This window comes from Nilaparvata lugens, chromosome 2, assembly GCF_014356525.2.
Source record: "Nilaparvata lugens isolate BPH chromosome 2, ASM1435652v1, whole genome shotgun sequence".
NCBI classification, from domain to species: Eukaryota; Metazoa; Arthropoda; class Insecta; order Hemiptera; family Delphacidae; genus Nilaparvata; species Nilaparvata lugens.
In genome coordinates this window covers 43,545,987-43,563,333 of record NC_052505.1, presented here as the reverse complement: position 1 = coordinate 43,563,333, position 17,347 = coordinate 43,545,987, and the positions used below count along the sequence as shown (strand labels likewise).

General features: G+C 35.4%; 1 protein-coding gene and 1 long non-coding RNA gene across 2 annotated transcripts in view; one reads left to right on the top strand and one right to left on the bottom strand.

Moving 5' to 3' along the window:
• The window catches only part of LOC111046993 (solute carrier family 12 member 4), a 494,114-nt gene that overhangs the window by 240,739 nt on the left and 236,028 nt on the right, over nt 1–17,347 (top strand). The gene's annotated exons all lie outside the window — the stretch shown is intronic.
• Nucleotides 382–1,486, bottom strand: LOC120349895. The gene is made up of 2 exons (XR_005570493.1): nt 1,137–1,486; nt 382–773 (listed from the first exon to the last, which is right to left on the bottom strand). It is a non-coding gene; the product is annotated as an uncharacterized LOC120349895 (long non-coding RNA).

Genomic DNA, 17,347 nt, shown 5'->3' with positions numbered 1-17,347 from the left:
AGGATAATAATTGATCATCATCGGGAAAATAGATGATAATTTCGTCGTCTGTCGATAACAGAAGATGCGTGTGCCTGTAAAATTTGATATGGAAAATGTAAAATTTTAATAGACTTGATCAAAATAATCTGATTTGTTGACATGACATGGTATATCATACTAAATCAGTGTATATCATAATTTTTCTTCACACATTGTGGAATCGCTGTCGTATGGGTTTTGAAAAGAAATTATGAATAGAAAAATTTGTTAAGACAACGATTTTCTTAAAAAAAAATATTGAAGTAATTTATAAATTATTGATAATCAGTATGAAGGAAACCCTATTCGGTATTCTCATCTAATGGAATGAATTCAGGAAAAACTCAATCAAACACAACGAATGTTTAGAAATTCATTATTAAAAAAAAGGATTACCACTTCACAAAATTTCATATACATGACAATATCCTTATTCTAAATAGATGATGGGCCCATATATTTGTTTAATAAAGTCTCTCACGAATCCCAATGCCGGAAAATATAATTTGATCGTCACATTACCTCGGTACCGAGTTACGTCGCCGAGTATTTGGTAATGATGTTCCATAATTGCTTAAAAGAAAACACAGCTTGGCAATTATTCCCTATCCTCCATATCCGTTCTAACCTGTTCCTCATATGATGCACTTGGAGTCCCTTGTCTCCTATTCACAACTGTGGATTGATTTGGCATTAACAAGGATCCTTCTTCCATAGTCAATCATAAATTAGTTTGCCACAAACTTGGACCGCTGTGAAATAAAACAGCCAAGAATAATTTCTAAATCTTAAACTTGATACTTATCTTTCTAAAAGGAACAATTCAATTATTATATCAATCTGAATGATTATCTCTAGTACATTCAGACTTTAACCCTTTGAATTGTAATGTAGTCAAATTATATAACTCTACTTTTACATTAAGTTGATAATCCAGTTATAAAGTTTAAGAAAACTATTGATTATTACTTTTCCCAATGAACTATATGACATAATATTTATCAAAACAAATTAATTATAACATTCCTATTTTACTGAGTGAATTACTTTTGAAGTTAGTCAACTCTCAGAATGAACCATTTTAAATTATAATAAAAAAGTATAACAAACTTTACCTTCAATAGTGGGTTTGAGTATAGCTTATATACAAATATCTTCATATGTCGAAAAATTCAAAATCACTTTACAAAATAGAAACTTGAAATGAATAATCACATCGTAGAGTTGTTGATAAACCTAGGGCTGCTTGCCGACAACTGAATAAGGAGAAAATGATTTCTCCCCTCTCCCAATGCCTCGCACTGGCTGGGTGCTCACCCAGAGTTGGCTGAGTAAGCACAAATAAATAAATGCTCTCTTTGTTTTTATTCTTCTTTCTAAATGTTAATACTTATTTGCCATATTATAAAAGAAAATGAAATGAAATTTGATTCCTAATCAAAATTCGTTTCAATTGAATGTATCTAGAATCAATAACACTTTCATTGATTACTAATTTTTCATAGCATGTGTATCAACTTTTTCGCAGGTCAAACACAGAACATTATGGAAACATGTGATGACTTTTAATAGAAGTCCAACCTAAAATATTGAAAGATGAAAATTCAATAGGATTAAGTAAAAAACCTAGAGCAAAAAAGTTGACTGTGACGGGATTTGAACCTGCAACCTATAGCATCAGATTCAGAACCGCTATGCACTCGGTTATTTAGAATTAGACAATTTTTGTGATCTTGAAACATTATGATCTTTCCGTTCTTCGGTAGTCCCGACTCGCATGGCCGACAATTATTCAAAAACATTGGTCTGTAAAATGTATTATTAATTATTTGCTCCCCTATTGAAATTTCTGGTCAGAGACCATTCCCAATATTCACACAACATATTCCCAAAGTTGCATGCCGTTCTGTCAAGTAGTTTTTGAGTCTATAGGGAACAAACAAACAAACTAACACACAAACAGGTTCCCGGGCTGGCAACTAATTTTTGGAAAGTAGTTCCCATCGAATTTCCATCTAGCTGTTAACCCTTTTGTCAATGTCTGCAGTAGCAGAAGTCTTCGGGGTGATTTGCAGCATTTATTTAGGATTTTCGTTAAATAATAATTATATAATTATTAGCATTTGAATAAATGCATTCTCTATTTAATTCCATCTGTAGTTGAGATCTGTTTATCAATAAATAAGTAACGAGCGAAGCTTGGTGCCCCAATATTTAAATCATTAACTGGAAGAGATGTCGACTGGATCGATGTCGTCAGCTGATAAATTTGTAATCATAATGGAAATTTTCATAACGGCAAGGAAAGTTGTGTGGGTGTGCCACACCAGATTTTTCTTATACTTATGAAAGACTAAAAGGGCACCCGTGCTTCGCTACGGGAATTAAAAGATAAAATTATTCTTGTAAAACATTTATAATCTAAATCCTACCAAAATTGTTATAATAGTTTTTGAGATTAGGCCGCAACTTAGCATGAAAATTATTAAGTCAAATCATTCAAATGATTAATTGATGTGTAGGAAGTGCTCTGTAGAAGAGTAGTGTAATTACAGCGAATTTCGTAGGATATGGAGCAGGGCTTTAGAGTCGCCCTCGTCCTTATTCATTGGCAATCAAATTAGTTATCATCACAGTTATCAAATTAGCAGTGATCATGTTATTTTTGCTTTGGCAATTGAAGATTAATTTCTAAATTGGGGTTGATTCAGAATTTGATGGTATCCCTGGATCTCTTGCTTATTCTGGAATTTTTGGCATAGCCTGTCGCTTACTTTTTGTTTGACTTATCCAAAAGTGTAAAAGCAGCCAATCCACTGATTCTTTCTTCCATGGAAGTCCATTCATACATAAGAGTTCATTCATAATAGTATAACATTCATTGTGGCTGATTCCACATGTCCTAAACTCTACAATCATAAATATTAAAGTGGGATCAATTTAATGTGAATTTGCATAAATCTGAATAGAGTTTTTCTATTGCTTTGATTATTGACCACCATTATATGATTTCTTTCTTTGATGTAGAGCTTGAAACCAAAAGCTTGGGGATGAAGATTTGGATGTAAACTAACATGTAACTCAGTTTAATTTCTATATAAATTGACAACTTTAGAATTCACTTGTGATCTATCAATATCAATAGGTTTGTCTAGTGTCGTAATAACATCATAAAAGGAAATAGGAGCAGCTGATGAAATATATTTTTTTTCATTCAGTTTTTAGCTGATTTTGAAACATGAGAATATCAGGCCCAGTAACACAAAAGCATGTTCAATTTCTATCAGGATTAAATTTCATGAGAATTAATCAGAGCAGGGTTTTTTTTTCAATAGAAGGCTTCTCTGATTGGTTCTCGTGGTATTTAGTCCAGTTATGAATTAACAGAAAGTGCAACTGTCTCTCTCAAGTCTCTCAAGTTTTTTTATTTTGTAAAATTAGTTTTTTTCATTTTAAAATCTTTGTTGTACAGTGTTTTAGTTTTATTCAGAATTATATTGGAGGGTTAAGTGTAAGAGAGGTCCGGCTGCGCCCTAACTTCGCCCTCCTAGGTTTTTAATAAAGTCAGCTGATCAATCAATCAATCAATCAAGTCCATGGCTGCGTAGAAACATGGAGCAACAGAGGAACCAATACAACAGAAGCTGAAGAGATTAGTCGCATTTCTATCACCTCACAATGAACATTACATTCGGGTTAAAGAAAGGAGATGGGGCCGCGCTATCTGTACACTGGGCTATTGTTCCAAAAAGGTTCATCCACCAACTCTCGACTATCACATTCTATTGTCCTCTGAATCCGCTTCATTACCCTCATTAGTGGCCGGAGTGGCCCCGTCTGCTTTCTTGAAGGCAGTTTTAGCTGGTAGGGACTCATCTATTACTTTACACCTTACCTGTTACTTGTATTCTAACTTTATTATTGGATCTAGATCAGTGTTCAAGTACTTGTAATTCAATTATTCCTAATGGTTCAATTTGATGAAACTCAACTTGCTAACAAGCTGTATACAGACTAACTTGAGTTACATACAATTCGTGGTTACACACTACGTGCGCTATTCATCAGCTAATGATATGCATATTATATTTATTTGTATGAATATAATAATTATCAAATAATCCAATTTATATATAGTTTGATAATTATAGCATTAGCTTATGGAAAGCGTACGGCGTGTGTTCGTGGCACAAGACTGTACACTGCTTGATGAATATTATAACGGATTGCAAAATTAAAAACAAAATTGATAAACAAAAACTGTAAATATATTTCATTATTATAATATTCCTCCTATAACCTACACTACACTCACTACACTCTCTTGGTCTTGACTTCCACTATCCATTCAATCAACTGAGAACTATTCAATCAACTAAGAACTATTCATGATCTCTGTTGCCCTAGAAGTTTGACTTCTAAATTGGACCGGATGTCCAAAAATACATTTCTTGACGATGGATTTTCTGAATCAACTTTTTCACCATCAACTTCCCTGAAGGAGCATTCTACTTTGAAATGGGATGGCTGTGGATACTTATTCTGCATTAGTTTTCAAGTTTTTTTTTCAATTTGGGCAGGGGGTGATGTTACAGGTGATTTCTAATTAGGACCTTCGGTGAGTTCATGGTGCCAGTCTTTTCAGAATAGAATAGAATATAATAGGACGTGAGGATAAGTATAAAAGGACGTAATCTTTATAAAAAAATTGAAAATAATACGTTCTTAGCTTGACTAGATTTGTACCTATAATCGATAGTAAGCTAATGTGTGTGTTTATCCAATCAATGTAGGCTACTACTGGTTTACTACTGAAAATGCCTTTAAGTAATCAGACTGGTCCACCAACTTATTCCTCGGAGTGGAATCCTTGACAATAGACCACGAAAATGTCGAAACGCATTAAAAATAGGCGACCACTGAAGGGTCACTAGAACTTCTACCTGTTCATCCATTGCTTTCGGTGGCCCCGTCTCCTTTCTTTTACCCTTACATTCAACTACTATATGTTTGGAGAGATCGGTTTTAAATTTCTTTTGCTATCATCCGGCCACTTTCTGAACCTATTCTTCCAGATGTTCCATGAATACTGCAATGTTTTAAAATAAGGTCGCCAAATTTGGTAACTCAACTACAGCTATTATAATGTTTTTTATTTGCTCACACTTTCTTACATTTCAACAGACTATGGAGAACTTTTTACCACCTTTTTATCAGCTGCTACTTGAGGGACCAATAATCATTTCTCTTAATAATAATAGCCGTTTTAATAATAATAACCCCTTTCTTTCGCCCAAGTAAAATTTTGGCCGAATTTCCTCATTTTTTACAAACAGATTCCACAACGGACACTTCTGAAGTTTTTAAAATACCCATTTAAGCAGTTTTCGCGATCTGTCGGATATACATACAAAATTCGTCTTGATAGAATAGGATCAATTGATAGAAGCAACTCCCGCCATAAAAGTTTGTTTTATGAAAAATGAAAATAATTTTCATAGATAATTATTATCTATACTCCCAGGAATAGTTCTGATTGAAGCAGCAGTGCTCAATCAATTTGTTCTCGATAAATGCATTTCAATTGATTCTTCAACTTGGTGCCAACCTAATGAAATAATCTCAACTTAATGCCAACCTGACATAATTATTAATTGGTCACCATTTATCAACTGTTTCGAATAGGTACTCTCTCTAGATTATAGTTCTATAGTAACATATGATATGGGCATTTCAATTATGATTAAGAGATTGGGAGAAGAAGAATACACATGCTAAAGGACGAACTTAAAACCCTTAAAAACCACCCTTAGAGTTGAAATATCGCCAAAAGATTTCTTAGTGAGCACCTAGGACGTATGAGGAAGCTATTTTCTAAGTTTTGTTGCGATCCATCCAGTAGTTTTCCAGAAATCGTGATCAGTGAGTCAGTGAGATAAGAATTTTATAAGTATAGAAGAAGAAGATTACATCGTGCTCGAAGAGAAACTACAAACGTTGAGATTCTTGATATGAGTTGGTTAACGTGATACTTAATCCAACAAAAATCCTTCGAGCCTCATAGTTGATTCTGACTTCATACTCATCCCTTATTTAGGCTAACCTATTTTTGTTCATTGCTGTCACATCACTTCTTTATTAATCACTTATGGTATTACTATAGGCTATAAAATTGTATTCGAGTTCCTGGTTCGAGCTAATAGGTTTTTCTGAACGAAAATTATCCAATTCCAGCAACAAGAAACTATCTAGTGATACATTTATATACTCCATAATGCTATCTCATTTTTCAAGTTTATTCACATTTTCATCATCTTAACATGAGCAAAAGAAATAAATCCAATGTATATTTTCCTGAGTTTGCATCTTCTTTTTAAATCTCAACCTACAACTTACATTGTCGTCTCTTTTAGATTTCTAGAATGATTATATAACTCGAATACATATACGTTAAACTTGAGCCCATGAATAAAAATATCATTTATTGATAGAGTTATTTTTAGATAATTGAAATTTGTCTTCTCATACAAATTATAATTAGTATTAATTAATTATTTATGCTTAAGAAATAATAATATTACTTTAATTATTTCGGCTTCTCTTGAGGCAATATGATTCATGTGATCTATGATATATTGCGATTTATCTGTGAGGAGATGTTTTTTGCAAAATCCAATTCATTGCAGGGACAAAGATAATTTATTTGAGAATGAAGAATATCATTTTTTATCTCTCGATGTTAACTTGTCGCCCAATATGATGGGAGAATTAATTGGTGGATATTGGAAATCGCCCCATATTGGGCGACTTCAATATTAAATCAAAATGATTCTCATCTAGCTAATGCAAACATGGAAATGGAATTGAAGTTCAAACGTCGCCAATATTGGACAATGACTGTGTTGTCTTTGTTTGGAAGGCTTGAATAAGTAGCCGGCACAAAGAAGTCGACGACCTAGCTTCGCAGATTCAGTGAGATGTGAAATTCCAGCTTTCACAGTGCGGAGCTGCTGGTGTTTTGCCCGGGCCGGGGTCCGGGGTCCGGGGTTCGGGGTATTCCGCAGAATACAACAGGCAGCCCCCGGATCTGGCAAGCAGTGCTCTGCTCTGGCTGTGCTCCTCACACCAGTGCTCGGCGGGTAGCCTATCCTGCGCCGCCCAACCACTCACTCCCACACTCTCCTCACTCGCAAACACTCTCTCACACTCTCACTCACTCTATCTCTCTCTCTCTCTCTCTCTTTCCCTCTCTCAACACTGTCTCCAAAACCTACCACCTCACAAAGTAACCCTCCCCCCACCAACACAACATTGGAGCCTGTTCCGGCCACGCTAAACCAACAATCTATACTTGCTAAATTACATTGCTATGACCACCTACTCTTTTCCAACATCGATCAATTAAGACAATTGGAAATTATGATCACTTTCAATTTCCACCTGGAGGCCATCCCACCGAGGCCATCCCACCCGTCAACCTGCCAACTAAAAGTTGTACTCTTTATGGACGCATTTCCGACGGCAAACGACACTTCATCTGTAATTCCATACAAATAACTTCTCTGACCAACATGAGAATAATACTCTATTATATTTCACTCTCAATGACCAACTGAAAGTTAATAATTCGTTTTCAACTATTTTTGACGACACTACAGTCAGGTTTTTGAATAAAAGTTATCAAAAACTAGTACTCACGTGGAACGCTTTCGGGTTTTCTCAAACCCTATTTCATGAGTGTTGAAAATGGCTTTGAGAAAGCCTGAATGCGCACCACGTGAGTACAAGTTTCTAATAACTCTCATTCAACAAAACCTGAACATAGTGTCGTCAAAAATTTAAGTTAAAGAAGGAATGAGAATAATACTTCATTCGCACTTTATAGTTGTGATACTTCCTCAAAAACAATCTATTCTTTCTCAAGAGTGTTACATTTATAAGATTTAATCAGGTTAATAATTTGCATCAACTTCATTTATATATCTGGCAATACAGTGAGACAATGTAATTGAGAATCATGTCAACTTGAGAACTATTCTCCAGTTCCATAATTATCATCTATTAACATACTAATGTTTTTTCAGGTAAGCTCACAATCGTCAAGACTTCATTGATAATTCACAGAATATGGTGAAATATTGTCAACAAAGGTTAGTAGATATAATATAGTATTGATTCTGATCAACGTAGGATATCAGCTACTGTCTTTGGTTGCTCATTTACATCTTTAATATTATAAAAGAGTCTTATACATGTACGGGATAGAAAATTTACGATTATCGCATTATCACTCATGAAATAATGAACTTATTCACTTGCAATTTTATATAAACATTCTGAATTCACCGTGGATGGAGATATAGAGATTTAATTTTACAACACAACATTTCGAGCACGGCTTACCTGTTAGTATGTCATAAGTTATAAGTGCTCACTGTTTATTGCAATTCTGACATGTGATACAGGAATGATGAATGGAAAAACTGATCGGAAACTCTACTGGAATTTCTACGGATTACAAAACTCACTGTTCACTTTTCTTTATCTCTAACTTTAGATTCTGGCAGCTTGTCACCATTAATTCCATTTTCATACTTATGTAATTGGAAATTAACATAAAATTGTAATCTAATAACTTTATCTCACTAGGCATTAAATAAGCAAACGATAGAAAGCATTTAGGAGACGAACAAATACACATTGAGTGTCATATCAAAACCTTTATGTACAAACCTTTATACCTAACCTTTGTACCTACCTGTATAAAACCTTTTGAAATCAATCATTAGTTTTTCTACCATTTTAGATTCAATCATAGATTTTTTTGTTATTATCAGTATCGATTCGCTTCAAGAACATTCTGACTATTCATAGAGCTTTGAAGAATCCATTTATTTCCATCTACAAGTGTTGGTCTCGCGACTATTCCCAGTTTGAAAATAATTCACAGTTAACAAATAAAACAAATAGGTCAGAGAGAATTCACGACTAATTTGAATTCTTGTCTTCTATGTGAAGAAATTGATTGAGAGCACTGCAATGAGTAAGTTCAGATCAGACAATAACTACGTTGGGAGGTCAGATTGAATCCCCTTGTTGTCCAAAAATAGTTTTTACTATGATAAGGATAACTTCTGATACACTCTGTAATGGTTGATGTAGCGAATAATTCCTCTGTGGAGACACAGATGAAAATTTCACTTGTGATCGATATTAAAGGCCAGGAGTATGACGCACTAATAAAGGTCACTGAGCAAAGAAGCTCATCAATTTATCTCCAACTGTGCTATTATGGAACGTGTCGGGATTAATCAAAACTTTGATAAGGAAAAGTCCTGTTCAAAGCTCGCTGATGGCTGAATCTGCGTGCTAGCAGACTAATTATAATATTAATGTTCTCAGGGTACCGGGTTAATATTATGCCCCAAGGATTCTGAGTGAGCAACTTGCTTGTTTACGACTCTCGTTTGCAGATGGCGGTCATGTTGAATAGGCTCTATTACGCTCTTCTGCAGATGTGCAGTGCAACTAATCCATTTCCGGGGAGCTCCACCTCCACTCATCTGTTAGCACGTGCACCCTAATGAAAAGACTTTGCCTATTAGCTAGCACTAAACTGCAACACGATGCTACAACTGGATTATGTTACCTTGCTTTACAACATTATTCAATCACTCTGCTCACAACTACAGTTTGTCTACTCTCCCTCTCTCCAGCCTGGGATGATTGAAAATAATCATCATGTTTGTCAATCCACAATTTTTAAGAGTACTGTGCAATGGTGTGAATTCTTTGTACAGACATACTATTATTAAACTGGAGCACGTTCCTATGATAGTTAGCGAGTAATTTCTGTTTATTTGTTTATATGTCACCAGATTTGAAACGGCTCTATCGATTCTCACGAAATTTGGAACAAAGTGGGTTTGTGATATAAAAATTCGATTACACAAGTTCTCAATCCTGGAAAAACTCGCAGAAGGACATAAAAAGGATAATTCATCCTTGGAAAAACAGCTGAGAATTTCGTCGTCTGTCGATAATGGAAGTGAGTGAGCGACTGCGTGTGTGGGAGTTAGAAAAATTATGCCTCACCTGTTGAACTATTGCCTTCAATCAGCTGATCTCACGAGCAATATTATCCGGCAATTAATCAATTGAAATGATCAAATAGAATAAGATTGACTATGAGTTGAATGAATTTGAAGAAAACTCAATATCAATTATGATGCTATCAGTGTAGAATAGTACATAGTATATTAACTAATTTTGTATTTTTTCCCGTTAGGGCTACTCTTGAATATATTATGGCATCATATAGCCGAAACATGCTGTTGTGAGTAAACAATCAAAAAAGGGGTCTTTAGATTCCTATTATCATTTATATATTAACTAATATTGTAGCAAACATGGGAAATCATTTTAAATATATTTTCCTCTCCCGTTATAAATGTTCTATGATTTTGTACTCTAGAGCGAAGCTCGCTCCCCAGATTTTAATATATCTATATATATATATATATATATATATCAAAAGCAAATCATGATGTCCGTTCAATGGGAGGTCGAAAAATGAGAAGCTCTGGTGAAACTCTATTTGAACAATAAATCACATTTTGGCATCTATTAGCTTTGACCCCTTCAAAATGCGTAGGATCGAGAGAGTGGGAACTCATTAGCCCTTGGCGTGTGAGTATGCAAGCCATTAGTGTGGCCCGTGGTGGTTGTGTTTAACTAATCATCAGCTAGAAAATGGAGGAGTGCTCGAATAATCTTGGATGTACGTAATTAGAATTATGCTCCACCTGGAGACCTGGAGAAGTTTACAGCTTACTCAAGCCATGACCATAAATTCTATATTATTCTGGCACAAGTTCCTACTATTTCCGAACTAAGGAATCCACAGATTATTTTTTTTCATTTATTTGCAAATTAAATAAATCCATCCTCCTCAGACCTGGCATAATTTCAACTCACACTTTACAAAATCCTTATACGCCATTTTAAGCACACTTATCTAAGACCTGACAAGAATTGTTCATTTTTTCTACAAAGTCCTTATGTGCTATTTTTGGGTACACATATTTATGGAGATGAATCAGCTCTACTGAAGAGAGGAGTTGGCACTACTGCAAAGAACCGAGTACAATCAACTGGTAGATATTTCACGATCAATGTTGCATGTTCATTGGTCCAACTGATACCGAAACCAATATGGCTGCACGAAAAAGCTTGAAAGCTCATTGTTCTAAAACCCTCCAGGTCTCAACTGAGTGAGAAGTCACGTCCTAAAAATAGCACATTAGAACTGAAGCAAAAATGAACAATTTGTATCAGGTCTCAACGTAGTGTTGAGACGTCCTAGAATAGCAAAATGGAACTCAAGAGGCTCACCTAAGGTCCTTAAAGAGTGTAGAATTTCAAACTCATTTTTATGAACGAGAATGATTCATTTTCTAAACTAGAGTTTTCATGTGAACCAATTCTATTTTATAACTAATAATATGAGCCAGAACTATTGTATTACATTTTCCAACCTCGCAATAAAGTGCGTAGAATCTGTAGAAGATGACATCAACATCAATATTCATCACATTACCAATGTCGATTTGATGATATAACATCTATTATTATCATTATAAACATAGATTTCTCGAAGATCCAACATCAATGATTGTTCAATAGGTGAATATAAAATTTGATTTGAATCATGATTTTATTCGTTTCTTCATATTCACGAAACATTCACTTACTCTTTGTAGTTGGTAACTATAGATTTATCATCCTCACAGGATCTCTTGTCGAAAAGTCATACACATAATAAAAAACTACTCCTCTATTAGAATAGAATATAACTCATAGCATGAAAAGAGACATCTTCTCACTCTATTTCCAAGATATCAGGAGACCAGAAATTGGTAATTATGTAAGAAATAGAACTAGTTCATGCTCCAAGTAAGCTTGGAGATTTTTGATATCATCATTTATTGAACTCATATCTATGTACCTACTTCCTTCAGAAAAATCTCAGAGTATAGTCTTTCGACACAAGAATCTGTGTCAATTTTGCACTTAATATCACAATAAATATGTGTCAAATGAATAAGTGATGTCCCTAACACAAGAAATGTCGTTAATCGAAATCGATTTCAAGAGAGCTTTGAAAAATCGATATAGGTCTACTGATAGTAGGGATGGAGAATAAATACTAAACATTACACATTAACAAAGCAAAGAAGGTGGCGGCGACCGAAGTTTTGTACTTAGCTGTGAGCATATTAATTTCTCAGGATATTTTGATCCTTTTTAATGTGGCTGCATAGTAGAGCGGTTACGACTTCCACCGCTATATACAGATTGTGCAAATTTCCCATGTTCCTTATCTTTCTCTCGTCGCCGTTGGTGCAGTAGAGAACGGCGTTCTTAACAGCTGCGTTGGTATTTAATAGGATTTTAGGCGAAAATAGGCTTATCGAGCTCGCCTTACGAAACTGTTTCTGCGGTGGCAGTGGAAGCAGCGCACAGAGCCCACTGTTGTTCGCACACTCTCTCACTCACTCACTGTTTCTCTCCCTTACTCACTCTCTCAACTATCTCTCGCACCTCTCTCTCTGTTTACATTCCTGAAGCACTTCAAGTATTGTAAGGCATCCACCACCTGCTTGCTGCTGCCAACCATCACAGATGAAAACTTCTTATTTATTATGATATTAAAGTACTTGCCTTGTCTGCTTGTCAAAATATTGCTGCGGTATGAAGTGGAGAGGAATAAGATCTTCGCAAAACCTTCAACTTAATCCTTTCACTCCTCCATCTCAAAATGTGAGTTGGCTTGAAAACAGCAGATAACCGTTGGGAGCGTTGAAATTACAATAATTATTAAGGAGCTCTCTAATTGTAAATCGGGAAGGACAGTTAATGTAATTAGGGAGGATATCGATTATGATATTTCTTATAACAATTTCATCATTTGAAAAGGATGTGGTTCAAAATCAAGCATGACAGTAAAATTTATTGATTTATGGCACTTATATGATTATGAATGTTGAAAGCTATGTGAGGAGAGATTTGGAAAGCATATGTCCTTTCTTATTGATAGTCCATCCTTATAATAATTCTCGAATCGGAGATAGAAATTTATGGATTAAAAATCTCTTAATCAATGATTTAATCTCTGAAGCTTGCTGGTAAGGTAACAAAATTGAATTCTCTGCAAACGTCTTTTCACACTGAACTATTTTATTATAGGAGGAAGACGTGTTTTTTGGGGAATTAGTTTGAAAATAAACATAATAAACACAATTTTTATATATAGCCTCTGTTTCAAGAATAACACATAAATTGCATGCAGCTGTGCTCCAAATACAGCACTGTAATGTATTCTGATTGGTACTTGCTCCATGGCTCATCGATGTGTCTGCCAATAAAAAATCGAAATGTAGCGATCTGTTCCTCGCGGACTTATTTCGAATTCATAGGTCCATCGGTTCGAAGCTTGTCAATGGTGCCATAGGAATTTATCGCAAATTGTCAGTTCTGAGCTGTAGATCTAGGGAGAGAAAATCTTGTTGGTCAGATAAAATCTAGGGAATGAGCTCTAGCTTCCGGCCATAAAATGTGCAGTAGTGCCCATTTCGTGTTTTCTGCAGTCACTAGAGATTTGGCCTGCGCTCGTATCACGTTCACTGTAACTGACAACCCTCTTGCTAGGCCATGCACGCTTTCTCTGTTCTGCTCTGCTTTGCTCTGCTCTGTGCTCCAGACAGGACAGCCTCACAAATCCGCTTATCTTCACTAACTGTTATGCCCCAATCGCTGGCAAACATTAAAAAACTCAACCCATACTCACTTAGATTCAATTTTCTCAAGTAATATCAGTTTCGTGGATGATGAATTTATCCCAATCTCTCACAATAAAAATCTGGTGTGGCTCACTCACACAACTTTCCTTGTCGTTATGGAAATTATGATCAACTGACGCTATGAAAAATATGATCAACTGACGCCAGAGCGCTGCAGACGCACAAAGTCTGCTATCTCTTCATAGTGAATGATTTAATAGAATCAACAGTTGCCAACAGTTTGCAATTGAATAATCTTATTTTCTCGTATTTCGAGCTTATTTTCAATTTTAGGTGAAAATGCTACTGGACATTAACTGTAGAGATTTTCATGCTCAATCTTTTCCAGTTAAATTTTTTTGTTTACATTGTATCTGAAGCCTGATAATTGGGAATCTAAAATCAAACTTTGCATAGATGGGGTGGTGCTCCTGAAATTTTTACAGATATGGGACTTAAGGCAGTTGATAGAGCTTATCAATGAATTTTTTAGATATGAATTTGATCAAAATCGTTGGAGCCGTTTTCGAGAAAATCTCAAAAAACCCTGTTTTTGACAACATTTTCAACATTTTAGCCGCCATCTTGAATTGCATTTGATTGAGAATGTTCGTGTCGGATCCTTATAGTGTAAGGACCTTAAGTTCCAAATTTCAAGTCATTCCGTTAATTGGGAGATGAGATATCGTGTACACAGACGCACATACACTCATACACACACACACACACACACACACACACACACACACACACACACACACACACACACAACACACACACACACACACACACAAATACAGACCAATACCCAAAACCCACTTTTTTGGACTCAGTGGACCTTGAAACGTATGGAAATTTAGAAATTGGGGTACCTTAATTTTTTTCGGAAAGCAATACTTTCCTTACCTATGGTAATAGTGCAAGGAAAGTAAAAATAGAAATGCAGTGAGTCATTCTTCGAAAAAATAATGTCCTTGATCATTGTTGGAACCTACCAACTCTACTATGTTGATCAAGAAGTTCGAAGTTCAATACATAGAGTTCAAAACTTCATTGATGTCGATATCTTGTAATTGATCTTCATATCCTTGAATAGTTAATAATTGATGAGAAATGATAATGATTCTCTTGAGTTATGAGACGGAAATTCCACTCACATATTTATTTCGGTAGAATTATTAGAAATATCAACGGAACCCATGAATGTGATAGAGTAATATGTAAATTTCATTGCTTGATTTTGATCTCAGTATCATTTGATTGTAGTTTTCTGTGAGCTTAGTTCAGTTGAACCTTAACGGTCCAGATTTTTCAACAGTTGAACCTCAATTCAAACCTTTTATGAATTCATCCTAACATCATATCCCTCATTTGAATATTCTCGACTTGGAAAATCAGATTGGATTCAGGTGCCCTCATTTCAATCTGGCCTGTCCTTTATATTTCACTTGTATACTGACTAATTCTTGTTAGGTAGGTACATTCAAGTTGGCTTCTCACTTTCGCCAAATTACATTGACGTGAATCAGTGTCTAACAATCAAGTAGTAACAAATCACATTAGATCTGTGTCAATAGAGGCGTTGACAGTTGCCAGTGAACTGGTCTTCCACAGCCTCTTCTTCACCATTATCAGCCACTTCCTCTCTCATTCTATCCATCGTTCTGCTCATTTAATTGTCGACGTCAAACTCGACAACTAAGAGTGACTCAGCCATTTGAAAGCAGAGTTTCATCGGGCGAAACTCCTCCCTCCCCGAGTTCAACTGTTTCAACAGAGACCATGACTGTGCGCGAAAAGGATGAAATTGAGGTTAGGCAGTAGGTAGGTAGGTAGGTAGGTAGGTAGGTGTTCCCATGTGCTAATTTCAGAGTAGCTGGATACTGAATGGTGTCTATGTGGTCATGAGAGCTTCGCTAGACCTTTTTGCTATTCCAGCAACGGCTTTTTGTATGCTCTGCGGCAAGTTTTGTTCTTCTGTACACGAGCTTGTATCCCAGACCTTGAGCATTATGAATGTATTTCTAATAACTCATGCTTTTATTCCAATGCTATCAATCAAGAATATTCATGATGATACATTGAACAAATCTCATTAGTCTTCACCAGGCTTAGAGGCCAAATAAAACAAATCAAGCGCTTGTCTGACACATTGTAATTATTGAATATTGTCGTTGGATCGAAAAAAAACAAATATTTTTAGAACTAAACTTGATTGGAATTTGAAGACAGATGTTTTGAAAGTGAATGGATGTTATAGTCGATCAGGCATTTTCACAGACAAACTCAAATACACAATATTATTATTAGACTGAAACGTTGGAAACATATTCGGATAACGACCTGCATCTGGAAAGGATTCAGTTTCATAACCAGAATGAAAACTGCTCAATAGAGCTTGCTATAGAATTACTTTTTTTATCACTACATTTTTTACTTTCCTTGCCCTATTTCCATAGGTAAAGAAAGTATTGCTTTCCGAAAAAATTAAGGTACCCCAATTTCTATACGTTTCAAGGTCCCCTGAGTCAAAAAAAGTGGTTTTTGGGTATTGGTCTGTGTGTGTGTGTGTGTGTGTGTGTGTGTGTGTGTGTGTGTGTGTGTGTGGTGTGTGTGTGTGTGTGTGTGTGTGTGCATCTGTGTACACGATATCTCATCTCCCAATTAACGGAATGACTTGAAATTTGGAACTTAAGGTCCTTACACTATAAGGATCCGACACGAACATGCTCGATCAAATGCAATTCAAGATGGCGGCTAAAATGATGAAAATGTTGTCAAAAACAGGGTTTTTCGCGATTTCCTCGAAAACGGCTTGATTTTGATCAAATTGAAACCTAGAAAAGTCATTGATAAGCTTTATCAACTCCCATATCTGTGAAAATTTCAGGAGCACTGAACCATCTATGCAAAGTTTGATTTTAGATTCCCAATTATCAGGCTTCAGATACGAATTGAATAAGAAATTTTAAATGGAAAAGATTTAGCTTAAAAATCTCTACAATTAATGTTTAGTAACATTTTCACCTAAAATTGAAAATAGACTCGAAATTCGAGAAAATAAGATTATTCAATTGCAAACTGTTGGCAACTGTTGATTCTATTAAATCATTCACTATGAAGAGATATCAGACTTTGTGTGTCTGCAGCGCTCTGGTCCTGTCACCAACTGGCTCAGATCTTAGAAAAGTAGGCTTGAGATGCGCGGGAACACTATCGTCAGTTGATCAATTTTCATAACGGCAAGGAAAGTTGTGTGGGTGCACCATACCAGATTTTCTTCTGTGAATAATCTGGTGCATTCGAAGTTGTGTGAATCAAGAATTCCTACGTCGCCCAATACCTAAAGTTTGATTAAAAATCATACATCTCATTAATCGTATACTCTACCATCAGGTGACGATCGGATTGCCGGTTCAAATTTCAAGAGTACGGAATGATTTTGGAGTATCATAATACATGGTTGGTATCATAATAGATAAACT